At 34.5% G+C, this 19,498-nt stretch overlaps 1 protein-coding gene across 5 annotated transcripts in view; it reads left to right on the plus strand.

Moving 5' to 3' along the window:
- The window catches only part of DPYD (dihydropyrimidine dehydrogenase), an 860,002-nt gene that overhangs the window by 121,979 nt on the left and 718,525 nt on the right, over positions 1-19,498 (plus strand). The window lies entirely within an intron of this gene.

Raw genomic sequence — 19,498 nt, forward strand, 5'->3', positions numbered from 1 at the left:
AATAAATGACATAAAAATATAAAAAGAACCACTAAAATTCAACAATAAGAAAATAACCTGATTTTAAAATGGGCAAGAGATCTGAACATACACCTCATCAAGAAAGATATACAGATGGCAAATAACCATGTGAAAATATGTCATTAGGGAATTGCAAATTAAAACAACAGATACCGCTACACAATTGGAATGGCCAAAATCCAGAACACTGACACCACCAAATGTTGATGAGAATGTGGAGCAAAAGGGACTGTCATTCATTTTTTGCTGGGAATGCAAAAATAGTAAAGCCACTTTGGAAGGCAGTTTGGCACTTTCTTACACAATTAAACATACTCTTACTATCCAGTCCAGCAATTGCATTTTTGGCATTTACCCAAAGTAGTTGAAAACTCATGTCCACACAAAAACCTGCACACGGATGTTTACTGCAGTTTTATTCATAATTGTTAGACTTTGAGCTAACCAATATGTTTTTAAAAGATGAAGGCCTAAATAAATTGTGGTACATCCAGACAAAGGAATATTATTTAGAGTTAAAAATAAATGAGCTATCAGGTCACAGAAGACATGGAGGACAGTTAAATGCATATTACTAAATGAAAGAAATTGATCTGAAATGATTACACACTGTATTATTCCAAGTGTATGACATCCTGGAAAAGGCAAAACTAAAAAGGCAGTGAAAATATGAGGGATTGGAAGGGGTTTAGGAAGAAGAGATGAATGGGTGAGGCACAGAGGATTTTTAGGACAGTGAGAATAGTTTGTATGATACTATCCATATTATTGTATATTTGTCAAAGGCTTTAGGATATACAACACTAAGAATGATTTCTAATGTAAACTGTGAAATTTGTGTGATAATGATGTGTCAGTGTTAGTTCATCATTGTAATAAGTGTAGTACTCTGATTCAGAATGTTGATGGTGAGGGAAGTTTTCCTTGTGTGGGGGTAGGAAAAATATGGGAACTCTATGCATTCCTTTGAATTTTACTGTGAACCTAAAACTATTCTAAAAAAGAAAGAGTACACAATTTTTTAAAATAGTCAAAATATTTGAGTAGAAAAATGTCCCAAAAGATGATATATACACATCCAGTAGGTACATGAGAGTGTGCTCAACATCATTAGCCATCAGGAAAACACAAATTAAAACAACAGTAACATACTATTTTATACACACTTGTATGATGAATATTAAGAACACTGGCAAAACTCAAATTTTGGTGAAGATGTGAAACATCTTCTTCTAGATTTTACTGTTATTGACTTCTAATTTTCTTCCATTATGGCCAGAAAATAAAATCTATAAGATTATAATCTTTTGAAACTTGATTTTTGTCCCTGCATGTAGTCTATTCTTGGTGAATGTTTTGTGGGAACTTGACAAGAATGTTTATTTTGCAATTGTTGGATTTAGTGTTCTATAAATATCAATTAAATTCAGGCAATAGATTTATCTAGCTCTTCAGTATCATTACTGTTATTTGTTTATGATTCTGATGGAGGGTTGCTAAAATCTCCAACTATGATTTGAGGTTGGTCAATTTTTTTCTTTCGGGTCCTGGCAATTTACATTTTATGCTTCTCCTGAGCCCTCATTCATTTTGTTTATTTCTGTATTTTGGAAGCTTCTAGCCTCTCTTTTTAGCCTCCTACAAACTTCTTGAATGCAGTATGTGTCCAGTGGGGAAACAGATGTGTTTGTTCTCTTAATTTTCCAATTATAACACCCCTCCCCCTGTGCCAGTGACCACTAAATGTTTTGCTGATTTCTCCTTAGCCCATCTTGAGAAAGTTCTCCTGTCTTAGGAACTTTCGTTTGTCTACTTCTTGCTTTCTCAGATCTCTTATGCCTCTAAAAAATACGATGTTGCGGTTTATCCAGCTTTTTCTAGATTTTAGCAGAGAGAACATTGACTGGCCTCCTGTGACTTACTACATTCTGCCTAGAAAGTGAAGTTCCTTTCTGTGTCTAACTCAGCACATTGTTTTGGTAATCAAAGTCATGGATTGATTGAATATAAGCAACTACATACCATGTTTAAAGGAAGACAAAACTGTGTTTTTTAAAAATAAGTTACTTTCCGTTTTATTTCAAGCAAAATATTTAACCCGCTGTCTTTTTCCCCTATATTTTCTTTAAAATCTGGACGTGTAAGAAAGTTTCATGCCTGGGCCTGTTCTCACTCTGTGTTCATGTTCTATTCTTTGGCTCTTATCCACTCTGTATATTAGTGTCTCTCGGGTATGTATTCTGTGCCCTAGTCACCCTCTTAATCTCAAACTTACAGTTTTAAATGCTTGTTTGATATTTTATTATTCTTTAAGAACTTCAGACTCAACATTTACATCCCCAAATTCATTTGCTTTGCCTTTCAGTTGGTCTCCTACATTCTCACAGTTCTACTTCTGGCTCTGTCAGTGGGACTGACTGTAATTTTTAGTAAGCCCCTTAATTTCTGTGATCCTTGCTTTTCAATTTATATTTCATTTAAGTGAATCAAAATGTAGCTAGATTATTGCTTGTTTAAACAAAATATTTTATCAAGTGCCAAATTAGTATTTATCTTTTTTATAAAACCATAATAGAATATTGCAGCTACCTCATATATAAATGAAATAATTTATTATTTTGGTAAGAATTAGTTATTAATTGATCTAGTTAAATAAAGAATAATTAAGGATAACTTTGTCCTGTCAACTCAGTTCAATGCTCAAAAGTATAGGTTTACAAATCCTAAGAGATGAAGTTAAATTAGTTTTAATTGAGCTTTTTATATGACCACTTAAACACTTACCTATCCTAAAGTGTCTGTTTTTACAGCTAGAATATGCAACCTGTTATCTTCTAATTTCTTTAATTCCCTCTTTTCTCTGGAGAGAGTTTTGTATCATTGAGTATGCTGTACCTGGGTGAACACAATCAAATGACTTTGACTTTGGTGTAGGAAGATAAATATCAGTGAGATACTGTAGGGATAGATAAAATACATTGTAGAATTTGTCTAATTAATGTTTTATGAAATAAATACTTTCATTTATTTTTCTTAATGAATTTGTATAGCATCTTAACATCTTGAGATCTCACAAATAGTTTTAGGACATTATATTATAGGAAGTAATTTGCATGATTATGTTTAATTCCTTTCAATTTTTTTACTACTCACAAATGTGTCTATTTCTGAGAAAATTCTATATGTGTCTTTATGTAAAATAGAATATTTTAGTATTCTTGTGGTTTGATCCTTAGTAAGTGGTGATAATACATAAAGAACAGGCATTATTTATATAAAATTCTAAATCGGATGTTATATCCCACTACATAGGCTCTTGTTTTTCCCTCAAAGATATTCATAACAAATGAGAATTCGGGACAAGAAAAATAACATTTAATATTATGACAAATTTTGTTTTTTTAATAGACTGTGATGATATTTTTCATTATTCACTAGAAATGAAATTTCATTGCTATTCAGTACAATTGTTCATAAAACTACTTCGATTTAAAACCATTTAAATGAATTGTACTGCTTCAGTGACAAAATATTTTCAAAGTTATTTTCACTTTAAAAATGATCTTGATATTTTAAGTCCAGGTAGATATGAAGTGGAGTTGCCTAGTATTTTCTGAATTAACACTTTTAATTCATCAAGAAAGATATCAGCACTTTTCATAAAAGTTATTTGCTTTGGCAAAACCAACCGTGTAACGCATGGTAATAAATAAGCATAATGGAATATACCCCTAAGTCATAGTTTACAGGAGTGAATTTCAAGACTCCTTTATATACAAGGAAATTTTGATTTTTCAGCCATGTTTCATTTAATAATTAGAAGGGAACTTCATAGTCTTTTTGTAGTGAGATATATGCTGTTAATCTTTTTCTTAAAAAATTGGATAAGTCACATTTTTCAAAATATTTCTCATCTGTCTGTATAGTCCCATTTCATAGATACTTGGATAGAAGTATATGTGTCCATATTTTCATTCTCCGAATATACATTCAATCATGTAATTAGGAGCAATCACCATTATCAGTAGTTTTAAAACATCTTTTTGATTAATGTCTCAATTTTTTTCTCTCGTAGTATTTTTACCAATGACAAATGATAATTCAGAAATATATATAAAGGAAGAACATGAAACAAGATTATTATAGTAACTTAGTGATATATTATAAAGAAGAGTATTTCCTGTAGGGTAGTCCAATTACAAAATAGTAAAACAGGAACAAAACACAATAAAGTGTTTTTTCTATTTGTTTCAGTAAGTTTAGCACAGCAGGAGTTGTGGCATTCCTCCTGACTGGTGTGTCAAATCGGCAGTTTGAAATGTAACTGCAAATGGGAATTACTTTAAAGACACCATATATAAGCTAATAACCTTAGCCATATAAATGAGATAATTATACAGCATTTAATATATTTAGTTTGCTTTTGTTGTAATAATTTCATACCTTCAGTTTGAGAAAATATGTTCATTTTGAAAGATTAATAAACTTTTATGTTGAAGGCATGTAAGAACTAAACTTTGAATCATTTAAAGGCTGGTTTGCCTGTTTCAGTTTTTTGCAGGTATCTGTTTCTTGCCAGTTCAGTTTAGTTTGAGGAAAAGATGTTATGAATTAAACAAACAACAACATTACAAAAAAAATTGACATACGATCCAATAGAACTTTTGAAAAATAATCAGAAATTACTTCAGGACCAACATCTTGGACTATAGCACAGGAGAAAAAGGGTTGATTTTGTGGATTTGTGGAAATTTGACACTTTTTTTTTAATGGCAAGAGATCTAGGTTTCAGAAAAGTCAACCAAGGCAAGAAGGATAAGTGGGAGAACTGGGACTTCTATACTAAGGGAGGATAAGACCTCACAAGTCAGATGTCTCTTGACAGTGAATCTTGAAAAGATATAGTTGGGAGTCTTGGTAAAAGAAATATCTGAGGGATAGATCTGAGGCTCCAGAAGGAAAATTGTGCTTTGAGTAGTACAAACTGCTTCTGACTCTGTGGTTCCTTGTATATTTCTTATTGTACGAGTCCAAAGTTCCTACTGCAGAAGAGGTGACCCTGAAACAGTGTGAGAATGTGCTGAGTGATTGCTGGTAGAATGGAGCATTATACCGTCTGCAAATGTGGAGACTGTAAAATGAGTTCAGACAGGAACTTTTAGTCTTGCCCTCTGACATCTTGGCAGTTCTTATTCAGGCAGAAGAAAGATTTGTCTTAATTAAGGCTTATGTTCATATGTTCATAATTAAATAGTTTTAAAAACCTGAAAGAATTTGCTAGAGCCAACTGTCAGAATTGTGCTGTATCCAACTACAAATTTATCTGGAAGGCATTTCACTGCCAAGCTTTTTGAATATGTAATCTGAACAGCGTGACTCCACGTCTTTACCTCCCAGTCATACCTCAACCCACTACAATCTGGCTTCTTTGCATCATTTTTTCTGTTAGACATAGTGCCCTTTACAAAGTAAAAGCTCAATTGACACACTGATGTATTTTAATTTTAATTTGTTATTTATATTTTATATCCCACTTCTAAAATATTAAAAGGAGATATTTTAAGTTTGTATGAAAATTAGACACTACTACTCAAATAATAAAATAAATAATCTTTATCACATATTTTAAATTAAACAATTGAGACAAGAACTACAGAAATTGGAAAAAAAAAAGAAAGCATGCTGAGCAGTGAATAGTTACTCTACATGGTTGAAATTTCAATAAGGGAGAGAGGAGGCAAACCGTAAAACAGTTTCACAGAATACAGGAAAAAAGAAACATGAGAGAGAAAAAAATGGGCCTTTCCATTTGCTGTTCCCTCTGCCCCCAGATATTTGCATGCCCCTAGATATTTCTATGCCCCCAGATGTTTCCTCTCATCCTTCAGTTCTTTCCTCAAATGTTAACCTTCTCAGGTTCACCTTTTTTGGCTACCATATAAAATTGGAACTCAACCTATAGCATTAACACTTCTGATCTGTTTTCCTAATTTATTTTTCTTCTGAGAACTTAAAACTATCTAATATGCTATATTATCTTACGTTTTAAAAATCTTTAATGCATCTCTCCCAGTAAAATATAAGTCGTGGCAGGGCCATAATTAGTGACATAAGCTGTATCCATTTGAAGAGTAGAAGCAGAAACTAAATTGGTGCTTTGGTCAGTTTTGGCTGCTATAGCAAAACGCCATCAGTGGGGTAGCTTAAACAACCAACATTTGCTTCTCACAGTTCTGGAGGTTAGGAGTTTCAGATCAAGGAGCCAGTAGAGGTTCTTGGTGAAGGCCCTCTTTCTGACTTACAGAGAGTTTTGTCTTCTTGCTGTGTCCTCATATGGTGGAACGAGAGCTAACTAGCTTTCTGCCCTCTTTTTAGAAGGATGCTAATCCTATCCATGTAGGCACCATCATCATGACCTCATTACCTCCCAAAGGCTTCACAATGGGATTGGGGCTTCAACGTGTGAATTTTGGTGGGCACATTCAGTCCATAGCAATTGGAATAGGTTGTAGAATGAATGGCTGGATGAATGCAAAGAAAGGAAATGGAGATTGTCACTATAGATGACAAACTTTTTTCCTACTTTTTGTCTATGCAGGGGAGGAAGGAGATGTTAAGACTCAGGGAGAAATGTTACCAGATTGGAGCAATCAAACATAATTAAATGATATTAAGGAGGCTCCAAGAAACAACAGAAGAGATGAAAGTTAAAAGCATGTGACTCTACAGAAGGTGGAAGGAGATGGAATCTAATTACACTTGTAGGGATTTCTCTTTACTAGGAGGAGGGTCAGAAACACCAGCATGATAACAGGCAGAAAAAAAGACAGTGGCAGTTACAAATAGGTTCACAGAGATGGTGGCAGCACTATTTGGGAGTGCCACTGGAAAACTTTGATTTTGACACAGAAGTAGAAAGAAAGGTTATCTGGTGAGGATGAAGTAATGGAATAGGACTGGCTTGGAAATTGGAAGAGAAAGAAGAAAGTTTTAAAGAGTTGTTCTGGGGAATGGGAGAGTGGGAGTTTGACCAAAGAAGTTAAGTTCCATTGCTGTGCAGTGTTGAGAGCTCAATCAATGAAAGAGTTTAGACTATGAGGCTAGTTTTCTGCACAGGTTTTCACTGTGGACATGGATATTTTCATCTAGAATTAGGATATTCTAAAAAAAAAGGCATGATGGAAGAACTGCACGTGGGTTCTTTATAAAAAGTTATTTGAGGTGATGAAAAATAGAATTTCAATGGTAAAAACTTGGATGAAGTAAATAGATAAGGAAAAATAAGAGAAATCAATAATAATTATAGCTATAATTTGTTGCTCACCTACTATGTGCAAACAACTTTTCTAAATACTTTACGTGTATTTACTCAATTCTTGTGACACTCCTATGAAGTAGGTATTATTACTTAAATTTAAAGTATTATTCTTACTTTAATTTTACAGTTAATATCATGAAGACATCTACATTTATACAAAAAATAAATGGCAAATATGGGATTTGAATGTTTCCATAGTCTAGTTCTGGTGCCTCCACTAAATGACTTTGCTACACAGAGATCCTGAGGAGCGTAAATATCACTATTAATGGGGGAATTGAACAAGTAAAATGGGAGGTTTGGAGATGTGCATTGGAAGAGGAGGATGATTGAATTAGAAAATCCAGAAAGAACATACTTTAAGGTAACAACAAGGTTCTGTTCTAGGCAATGTGAACTTTTTTTCCCCCTGCTACCCTCCAGTGGAACAATTCAACGCTGCAGGTATAAAATACTTTACCTACATTTATTGAAGATTATCTTTTTCATGTATCATTTTTGAGACAAAAAAAGTTTTGATAAGACATTGAGATCCTAGTAATTTTGTTATGGATTTTTAAGAAAATGGATTAAAGTATTCTCAGTGAAAGCTCCATGGGAGAGCATCTTGAGGTAACAGTCTCAATAAATGGGTCAGACTGAGATAAAGACCAAAATCACAGAGTAGCAATATATGTTTATTTCAGGTTATGATAGATCACATAATTTGTACTTCACCTTTGTTGTTTCAGATAACTAGCATGGAGTTTCAGAAGGTGATTTTTTTTTTTCAGGATGAAAGCTTATTCATGCAGGTATATCTTTGCCTCTAGAAATTACTGTCATGTACTCAGTAAACTTTTTGAAAATTTGCTGATTGATCATACAAAGCAGGGTCATCATTAGTGCTTCCCAAGAAGTACTAAAGCCACTCCAATAATAATAAACTTCATGGGAACTTGTTGTTTTTACTTGATGTAATGTGACTGGCTAACCATTGTATAATGTCTCTGTGCTTCCATTTTCCATTCTATAGGGCTAGAGGAGGTGTAGCACTGTAGCACAGTGTAAAGACTTCCAGGCACACCTTGATATAGGAACAAGCTTGACCTAAAGAAGGCAGTGTGGATGAAGCTTGGTGGAGGAAGATGAGTTACAAGACTATATAGGACTTGTTTCCTTGCCATAGAAAGGAATATGAATTTTAATTTAATGATAAGCAGGTAAGAGACATAATGTCTACCCCTTTTTATAGACAGAAAATGGAGATTCAGAAAGGTTCCATAATTTGAAGATGGGACTCTCATAAGTAGCAAGGCTGGACTTTATACTCATGTCTGCCTGATACAATGCCTTTTCTGTCTTCGATACCACCTTTATTATCTGGTACATAGAGATACTTAACAGATGTTTCTGAACATATATGTGCTCTGTGATATGGCAGATGAAACTTCAAATAACTGAAGTGAATACATTTTAAAATACTTGAGACGTATTTCTTAAATAAAGTATAACAATAACATCAAGCTTTATTTTGATCATTTAATTTTTCAATAATGTGTTACTTTGTATAGATTATCTTGTTTATTCTTTATAACAATCCTGTGAGGTAGGTACTATTATTATGCTCATTTTGTATGACCACGGACAAATATCTTCACCTCAATCCTGTGAGGTAGGTACTATTGTTACACCCATTTTATAATAACAAATATTGAATATTTAACAAATATTGGAAATCTATACTTAAAATGGGTATAATAATAGTACCCACCTCACAGGATTGAGGTGAAGATGTTTGCCCATGGTCATACCCTGAATAAGTGATAAAATCGTAATAGCAGAAACTATTTCACTGTTTACTTGATTGTCACAAGGAATTCTGTGAAACCATGGTTTATTAGCTCAGTTTGTGGTTATTCTGTGTATGACTAGATGGTTATAAAAATTTAAAAATACATTTCATAGTTCACATTCTTAGTTTTCTATAACAATTCAGCGGGACCATCCAGACATATGAGTTAGGAGAATAATTCTGGAGGAATAGATGTCAGAGCAAAGGACTCTACATATAGATTAGGACCATGTTCTTGTTGGGAAGATGGCCAAAAAAGACTTTTGAGGATATTTTTTCAGTTATTTAACACATATTGAAAATCTATTATGTTCTATTTGGAAAAGAAAGAATTGGTGGGTAGGAGCCAACTAAGATCCAATAAACTTTTGTCTGTGACTTAACTCTTCTAAAGTTGTCAGAACCTTATGTTTCCCAGAGTTAGTTGTTTTGGTCGACAGAAATCTATGATATGCCAAATAAAGACTTTCTAGTTACTATTAACTTTGCCTTGCATGTAGAAAGAAAATATTACTCATCAGAACTTATCATAAATCTTAAGATGCAGTCATATCCCTGCATACATACTGATTATCTCAAAATCAAATATATACTTTTAAAAAGGCTTGCTGTGTTTTGAAGGGTTCATATTTTCTTTCTGAAAAATGGCAAAATAGTGCTGGCCTCATGATACTTGGTTTAGTACAGGCAGTACATACTAACTAATATAAACAGCATGCCCAGCCAATTTATTATCATCCTGGAACTATGTTCAGCCTGGCTAGTATCATGAAAGATGAGTAGAAGCAGTGAGCTGGCAAAGCTGGCCTCTGCCTCTGGTTGTTAAGCCGTTGGCAGCTCAGGATGCATGACCTTTCAAAGATACACTTCTAATTCAGGATTTCTTATGATGTCATGTAGTTATGTTCTTCCATTTTAGTGTATTCTCTCTTCAAAATTCTGTGCTGAAAAAAGAAAAAAAAAAAAAAAAGAAGAAGAAATGTAAGCTACTATCCTTTTGGCCAAATGTTGAACTTTTCCTTCTGTAACTTTGTAGGTAGGAGACAGCAGAGTAACTGATCTTCCTACTGAAATGAATTTCCTTAAGCAAAATTATTTTAAAAAATATGTCTGGTATCTTTGTTTATACCTCAGGGTTGCCGAGCTATCAGCTGCATGCCTGCTTTTCATTGAAGCATATGTATATTTGTGTATATATGCGTTTGCATGGCTTCTAATAGCATAGTAATAATTTCAGGGGAGGAAATAGAAAAGAAAGCAAGAGAAATGTATTACATTTTTGTATTTCCTTCTTGCATTTTTTTTTAAAAGATAAGACTCTGTTGTAAAATATAAACCGGTAATTTGATCATTACTTGTTATTCATTTGAACTAGTTCAGCCAACAGATAATGGAGAGTGAACAGAGAGAACTCTTTTGGTAAGCCATGTGGTTTTTCCAGGGGTGATTGTTATGCTATGTGTATTTAGATAGAAGCTTTTCCCTGTGTAATCAGCTTGCTGCTGCCCATTTTACTGCCAAACATTCCTTCTCTATGGTAGCATAATACTGTTACCAAGGGAACAGCTTATGGCCGACACATACAGTAGTGCCACAAATTAATTTCACAGTTATCAGGATATAAGGTGATAACAGTAACGTGAGCTACTGTGAAATTTCCATTGTTCCCACAGAGTTACAGTGTAATTATTACTTTTGTGGTAACTAAGCAAATAATTCACATCACTACTCCTGGATGTTTGTTCTCTCTTCTCTGTCTCACCCTCCTTCTTTGTCTTTCCCTTTCCTTCCTATGTTTTCCTCTTTTGTTGGTTCAGACTCTCTCCCTGACTCTCTTTTCACAATTACCAATTCATATAGAGTATTTTTTATATTGGCATTAAGAAAGAGTTTTATTAAAGTGGGGTGAAGGCATTTCATATATGTAACTCATGGGCATAATTAGGATGTTCACTTCTATCAAAGATATAAAAGACTGAAACTGTGTGTTGAGAGGATACATTCAATTTGTGATCAATGTAGACTGAGAGATTCCAGTTTTATTTTCATAGAACATTAACTCCATATGTTGAATAGAAGGATCATCAATTTAATGTGATTAAAAGCAGTGGAGAAAAATGAACTTAGCTGTGTAGCTTAGGACAAGGAAAACAACTTAAGCTTTAGTACTTACATCTATAAAACTGGGATAATAATAATGCCCACCTAACAGAATTGGTATGTGAATTAAAAGAGATATGTGTGAAAGTGAATTTTAAACTGTACAATAAAAGTTTTAAGCTATTATGATCATTGTCATATAAATGGGGATACATCTGTAAAATGGGGATAAGTATATTCACCTAACAGAATTGGTATGTAGATGAAAAAAGATATGTGTAAAAGTGAATTTTGAACTGTACAGTACAAGTTTTAAGCTGTTAACATCATTGTCATATTTTAATGGGGGCATCTATTGATGACAGCCTACCCTCATTAGGAGAAAATTTATAAGGAGATTTCAAAATAACAGTAACACAGGGAAGAACTGTTTTTATTGCATTTTATTGTAATAAAAATAGTGTTTCAGTATACCTAGGGCACAGCAAAATGAGATGTTACCATTGTAAAATGACAGTAATTTTAATAATGAAATTTCCAGAGAATGAAACTCATATTTTTTACTGTTTTTATTATGTGTATATGTTAATTAAAATTTCAGCAGTGAAATATAAAATAATATTATAGGAGTGTGTATAGTATGTCCATTATTTTTTAAAAAGCTACAATGGTGAACGCATGTGAAATATGAATTGTTCACTATGCCAAAAAGTGGAGTTGCTAAGACAAAGGTAAAATTATAGAAATGAGTTGAATTTTATGTAGGAATGTTTGTTTTTAGTTGCGTCAATGTACATGATGATCTTTAGTCTCCATTCTATGTTATTTTGCTTTTTAAATGTATTTTATGTGTTCTGTTAGTAAGATCAGCATATAGCTAACAGTTAATATCTGTCACTAAATGTTGAGTAGTGGATTGGGTATTTATCATTCTAACACTATAAATCATATACTTTTAGCAGTTAGAAAATTGATACATGATAGAATAAAAGAATTTGATGAAACTTTTAGGTACGCATGTTTGTTGAATGAATGAATGAAATATGGTGAATATGTAGTAAACTGCCTCCCATTGCTAAATGTCTTTTTAGAGAGGGTAGGAAATTAAAAATAATCATTTTCTTACATAAATTTTTCTGCCACCCATTTTTGAAGTTACCCAACGCTGGTAACTTTACATAAAGAAGTATGACTTTAACTGGGCTCTCTGCACATCCCATTAGTTAAGACTGCTTTCTCACATTATTATTATTATTTTGTAAATAAATAAGTAAAATTATTTTATTTGCTACTCTTATTTGTTCTCTACAAAGAAATTCTAATGTGATCTACAAAAAGGTACTAGAACAAATAAGATTAGACATATTGCAGGATTGATATACAAAAATCAAATATATTCTAATCACAACAAATAATTGAAAATTAAGGCCGGGCGCGGTGGCTCACGCCTGTAATCCCAGCACTTTGGGAGGCCGAGACGGGCGGATCACGAGGTCAGGAGACTGAGACCATCCTGGCTAATACGGTGAAACCCCGTCTCTACTAAAAATACAAAAAACTAGCCGGGCGAGGTGGCGGGCGCCTGTGGTCCCAGCTACTCGGGAGGCTGAGGCAGGAGAATGGCGTGAACCCGGGAGGCGGAGCTTGCAGTGAGCTGAGATCCGGCCACTGCACTCCAGCCCGGCGACAGAGCGAGACTCCGTCTCAAAAAAAAAAAAAAAAAAAAAAAAAAAAAAAAAAAAAAAAAAAAAAGAAAATTAAAACTTAAAAACAATGCCATTCAAAATAGCATAAAAATTATAGAATACTAGGGATAAATCTGACTTGTGAAAGATGTGAAAGACATGTGTACTACAAACCTATGTACCCTGCCCTGAAATAAGTGAAGCATGGCTTCTCACTTTTTAAGTGTGAAATAGGTGTAGTGACTTTTTTCCGAAAAGTATAGTATGTAAAGAGTTGGAAAAGAGTAACTTTTCAGAAGAGAAACCTGAAAAATACTGCCTCAGCCAGGGAATCAAGATTGACATCAATGGTAGTAAGCCATGTTGATAGTATGTACTCTTAGGTGAATGGAATATAGGTCAAACAAGCTTTTTAAAATAGAGATTTAAAAACAAAACAAAAATAACATATGTTAACTGTAAACATGTATGATCAGTCTTTAACATTTTTAATTTGTTTTTCTATAATGGTGAATGATGTTGAGTATCTTTTCAGGTGTTTTATGCCATCTGTATGTCTTCTTTGGTAATGTGTCTGTTTAGGACATTTGTTTATTTTTTTGGTCAGCTTGTTTCTGTTATTATTGATTTTTGAGAATTTAAAAAATATTATGGATTCACGTTCTTATCAGATATGTGCCTTGAAAATATTTCCTCCTAGTATGTGGGTTGTCTTTTCATTCTCTTAAGAATGTCTTTTGGCCCTGCCTGGTGGCTTATGCCTGTAATCCCAAAATTTGGGGAGGCTGAGGTGGGTGGATTGCTTGAACCCAGTTTGAGGCCAGCCTGGGTAACATGGTGAAACTCTCTCCTTACTAAATATACAAAAATTAGCCGGGCATAGTGGTGCATGCCTGTATTCCCAGCTACTTGGGAGGCTGAGGTAGGAAAATCACCTGAGCCAGGGAAGTTGAGGCTGCAGTGAGCCATGATTGCACCACAGCACTCTAGCTTGGGCGACTGGAGTGAAACCCTGTCTCAAACAACAAACAAACTAACTAACTAACAAAATACAACAACCAGATGTTTTAAAGAACGGAAATTGTTATTGTTGATAAAGTTAAATTTATCAATTTCTTGTGCTATGATGTGTATTTTGGTATCATATCTAAAAAGATATTTGTCTTCCCTAGGGTTGCAAAGATTTTCTGCCATGTTTTCCTCTAGAAGTTTTATAGTTTTGTGTTATACATTTGGCTCTAGGTTACATTTTACATTAAATTTTATATATGGTATGAGTTATGGATCAAAGTTTTTTTGTTTGTTTGTTTTTTGTTTTTTCGTATGGGCATCCAATTGTTTTAACACTGTTGTAGAAAAGACTCTATTCTCCACTGAATTGCCTTTGCACTTTTATGAAAACCAGTTGTCAATATATTTGTGGGTCTCTTTCTGGACTTTGTATTCTGTGGCATTCATCTGTTTTCTGTGTTAACACTGGTATCATATTGTCTTCACAGTGAGTCTTGAAAGCAGTTAGTTATAGTTCTCAAAGTTAGTTTTCCTTTTTATAAGGTTTGGCTATTCTAGGTCACCTGAAATTCCATACGAATTTTAGAATAAGTTTGTCTATTTTTACTAAAAGCGTCTGCTAGGATTTTGATTGGGACTGTGTTGACTTGATACATCAACTTGAGGGGAATCAACATCTTTTTTTTTTTTTTTTTGAGACAGAGTCTTGCTCTGTCGCCCAGGCTGGAGTGCAGTGGCCGGATCTCAGCTCACTGCAAGCTCCACCTCCCGGGTTCACGCCATTCTCCTGCCTCAGCCTCCCGAGTAGCTGGGACTACAGGCGCTGGCCACCTCGCCGGGCTAGTTTTTTTTTTTTTTTTTTTTGTATTTTTTAGTAGAAACTGGGTTTCACCGTGTTAGCCAGGATGGTCTCGATCTCCTGGCCTCGTGATCTGCCCATCTCGGCCTCCCAAAGTGCTGGGATTACAGGCTTGAGCCACTGCGCCCGGCCGGGAATCAACATCTTAACAAAATTGAGTCTTCTGACCCATGAACATAGTATATCTTTCCATCTTGTAAGGACTTTAATTTTTTTTTCTCAGCATGGTAGTTTTTTAAAATATATTTTAAAACTTAGGAATAGTTTTAGGGTTACAGAAAAAAAGCAGAGATAGTACACTATATAGAGATTTCCCACCTACACCAAGTCAGTTTCCTTTATCTTTAACATCTTATATAAATGTGCTTTGTCACAATTAATGAACCAGTATTGATACATTATTATTAATGGAAGTTCATACTTTATTCGTATTTCCTTAGTTTTTACATAATGTTCTTTTTCTGATTTGGAATTCCATCCAGGATACCAAATTATATTTATGTATTATGTCTCCTGAGGCTCCTCTTGGCTGTGGCAGTTTGTCCAACTTACCCATTTTTGATGACCTTGACAGTTTTTGAGGAGTATTGGTCAAGTATTTTGTAGAGTGTGCCTCACTTAGGATTTGTCTCATGTTTTCCTCATGATTAGACTGGGATTACTGGTTCTGAGAGGACAAGCACTGAGATGAAGTGTCATTCTCTTATTTTCATGAAATTTTATGGGCATTTTGATATGATTGAGGCTTAGTTTCATCATCTGTAAAATGGAGATAATGATGATGGCATGCAGTAAACATTAAGTGAGAAAACTATGCATGTAAAGTATTTAGCATTAAGAAGGTCTTATGCAGACTAAAGAGCTCAGTAGTGGCCAGGCATGGTGGCTCATGCCTGTAATCCCAGCACTTTGGGAGGCCAAGGTGGACAGATCACCTGAGGTCACAATTTCAAGATCAGCCTGGCCAACATGGTGAAACCCTTTCTCTACTAAAAAATATACAAATTAGTTGGGTGTGGTGGTGGCCTCCTGTAGTCCCAGCTACTTGGGAGGCTGAAGCAGGGAGAAATGCTTGAACCTGGGGGGCAGAGGTTGCAGTGAGCCAAGCTCGCAGCACTGCACTCCAGCCTGGGCAACAGAGCAAGACTCCATCTCAAAAAAAAAAGAAAAAAAAAAACAGAGCTCAGTACCAGTATTTTTCTTTTTCTCTTTGGGAGATGGGCAAGGCCATATGACTAGTTTGGTGTCGGGAGTATCTATGGTTAAGGTCTTTTTACTGCACTATCCTTCCTCGTGTCTAATGGGCATACCAAAAATAGTTGTTAATGGAAATATCTTCACTCTGTACTGCATTATGACTATGCGTAATAGAAGTTAGCAGGTGAAAGGTTCTCTTAGACCTATAACAATTAAGAAGCATGAATCCATTCCATCAGCGAAAGCATTTAAAAATATAGTTTTTTTGTAATTGGTTTCTCAGACTCAAAATATTATGAGCACTGTGCTTCATAGAGCAATAGGATATTGACAGTATTTTGGTTTTTTTCTTTTTTTCCCATTGCTAACTTTTTTCTATATTTCTACTTCTTTGTCTTTTCCTACAATGTAACATAAAAAAGATCCATTACAATATTGGTGTAGCTAAATATTTGAGTGTACAAATTTTAGTGATCAGAATAGCTTTAGACAGGTGTATAAAATGCTTGTTTTGTTCTCTGTCCTCAGTGTGGGAAACTGAATAGGATAAATTAGGTTAGTCGATACACTGTCATTTAATTATTCTTTTTCTCAGAAGAAAGGAGTTTTCAAAGTAGTAGAAACTGTATCTGAGGTCAACTGATTCACAACCAGACCATCACATTTAGTTACTAGACTTAAACATGGCTTCCCTGGAGACATTCTGCGTTATCAAAAATGCAAGTTACTGACTCCTTCAAAAAATTTACACATAATTCAAATTTAGCACACCTGTAGTATGAATATACACTAGACCACAAAACTTGTTCCACTACTCTAATGCTACAGTTGCAAAAGCAAATCACGCTTTCCAAATTAAGCAGAGGTTTCAGTGGTTTTAATTTTGTGAAGATGTTTTCCTTCCTGAATCATATTGTGAGTCTAGTAGTTCTTAACTGGGTGACTGGGTGTTCCTGTCTTTTGAGGGACATTTAGAAATGTATGGAGATATTTTTGATTGTCACAATGATTGGTAGGTTCTCTGACATTTGGTAGGAAGGGGTCAGAAATACAATACATCCCACAATGTTGTGGAAAGCATTTAATAAAAGGGAAGCATTAAATATTCCTTAAAAATGTGAATCATGCCACTTGAGAACTGTGGGTAATCCTGATGTCTTATGAGAAAAATCTGTGTTTATGTACCTTGTGTATTAAACTCTTACTTAGACGTAACTTTGGATGAACCAACTGCCTTTTTTTCTTACTGAGTATATAAAAATTAATAAATAAGCTGTAAGCTCAACAGAATAACTTACCTATTCATAAAATGTCTTTCAGTAGTTTAATAGATAACTGGAAATTTATTTTCGATAGCAGCTTATACTAAAGCAAATAAGGACATGTGAAAATTGTAGATAATCTTTAATCATGCCTACAAATTTGATTAAAATTACCTGTTGATTTTTTTTCCTAATTGAATCTTTTGAACTCAACAGAATGTCTTTCTAGTAATTCTACTTTTTCCAATATGTGACCTAACGTGAGCCTAGTCTTTTGAAGAATTCTAAAGATGAGTAAAAAAGAGATGTGAAGAGAGTAAGAAATAATATCCAAATGGTGAGAACACAGAAAATAACCACACTGTTTTTACTTTTTCAACATATGGTATTATCCACATTTTGCAGAAAAATAGAATGTATTCAAGCAAGTTTTCTGAAACAAATGTCAGAAAAGTAAGAGAGCCATATAAATCACATTGTTGCAGACTATTCTGTGCCCTCCATGAAAACATTGTATTTTTGTTTGAAATGCGTAAATTCTGTAGAAAATCAGTTCTCTCTAGGGTCCTCTGGTGTAGAATCCTTCTGGGCTTTGTATCATCCTTTTCAGTATGTTTAAGAAAGAACTATTAGAGATTCACATATTAGTATCATTGCTCTCCTTCTTATGCAAGAAAAGTGACCTCTTTCAGCAGCAACTTTTCTGTGTAAAAAGCATGTGATCCTGAAGTCAGCTGGGTCCATGAAGAATATTCGTTTTGAATCTAGGCCAACTTTGAGACAGAATTGATCATTTTTCTCCAATACCAGAAAGAGTTCGCTCTTAGAAAATGGTAAGCAGTGTGGGGATTCCAGATGATTTCTCGAGGGAGGTAGATGAAAAGTTTACTATGTAGGTCTCAGGTTTCTGTTAATGTGACTCCTCATTAGACTTGTTCCTTCCCCAAAGCTGCCCCACCTCCCACAGATACCTCAAGTGATGCTATTGTGGTTTTTCTCTGTTGCTTAACTTGATATTTCTCCCTTGCAATCTTGAAGGGCTTCCTTTTTTGTTTTTCAAAACCATCGTTCTCTAAGTCTATCAAAGACTTAAAGCAGTATATAAAATAATCATATTGTGTTAAAGCTGCATGCTAATAACTAGCTGAGATCAGCTGTACTTGGAGGTTGAGCATGTTGATTCGAGGAAGGGAGCTGAGTGATTTGTGGACACGGAGTCTTTCACGAGGTATATATAAGAAGACATATTTATGTTATTCTTAATTTTGTTATTCAAATATTGCTTTTGAGAAAATTATGAAATAGCAAAGGAACTTAGGCCAGCATGAGGTCATATGGGCTTGGCGGGAAGTGTGGGAGGTGAGAAAAAAAGCACAGAAAAAACAAGGCTATTTAAAATTTTCCTTATCATCTATAATAAATAATGTGATTTATTTTCTGAGGGCTAAAGCCTAAAATTCATATTCCTAAACTATTTCCCAGAATTCAAACTACTAGAATTTACAATGCAGGGTTTTGTATCTTACTGATCAATAGTAAGCATGCAAATAATAGCTTTGGATTCAATTTTGCAAAAGAAAGAAATGCTGTTAAATAATTGATGCTCCCAGTATAGTCAGAAGCCATATCATTAAACTGTGTCTCATATAAAGCATTTCTGAGGGAGGGTCAGCTCATGTGATCAGTTATATTTGCTTCTGAAATATGTAATATATGGATATTGCTTTCAAATTTTTAATACTGGGTAATTAGTATATTAATTTTATACTCAAATTAGGGCTGTTATGTGGACATTAGCCAGATTCTGGGTCACTATGAATTTATTCTTGAATGAAGGTACTAATGTGTACCCCAGTGCAGGTTATTTCTTGGGTTAAGGTTTTATTCAGCCACAGGTGTTTGCATTAAACAACTTGTTTCCAGCACTTTGGGAAGCCTAGGTGGGCGGTGGATCTCATGAGCTCACCAGTTCAAGACCAGCCTGGGTAACATGGTGAAACCCCATCTCTGCAAAAAATACAAAAATTAGCCAGGCATGGTGGTGCATGCCTGTAGTCCTAGCTACTCAGGAGGCTGAGGTAGGAGGATGACTTGAACCTGGGCGGCAGAGGTTGCAGTGAGCTGAGATGGCGCCACTGCACTCCAGCCTGGGCCATACAGCCAGAGTTTGCCTGGAAACAAACAAACAAACAACAACAATGACAACAACAA

The sequence above is a fragment of the Macaca mulatta genome, chromosome 1 (assembly GCF_049350105.2).
Source record: "Macaca mulatta isolate MMU2019108-1 chromosome 1, T2T-MMU8v2.0, whole genome shotgun sequence".
Taxonomy (NCBI): Eukaryota; Metazoa; Chordata; class Mammalia; order Primates; family Cercopithecidae; genus Macaca; species Macaca mulatta.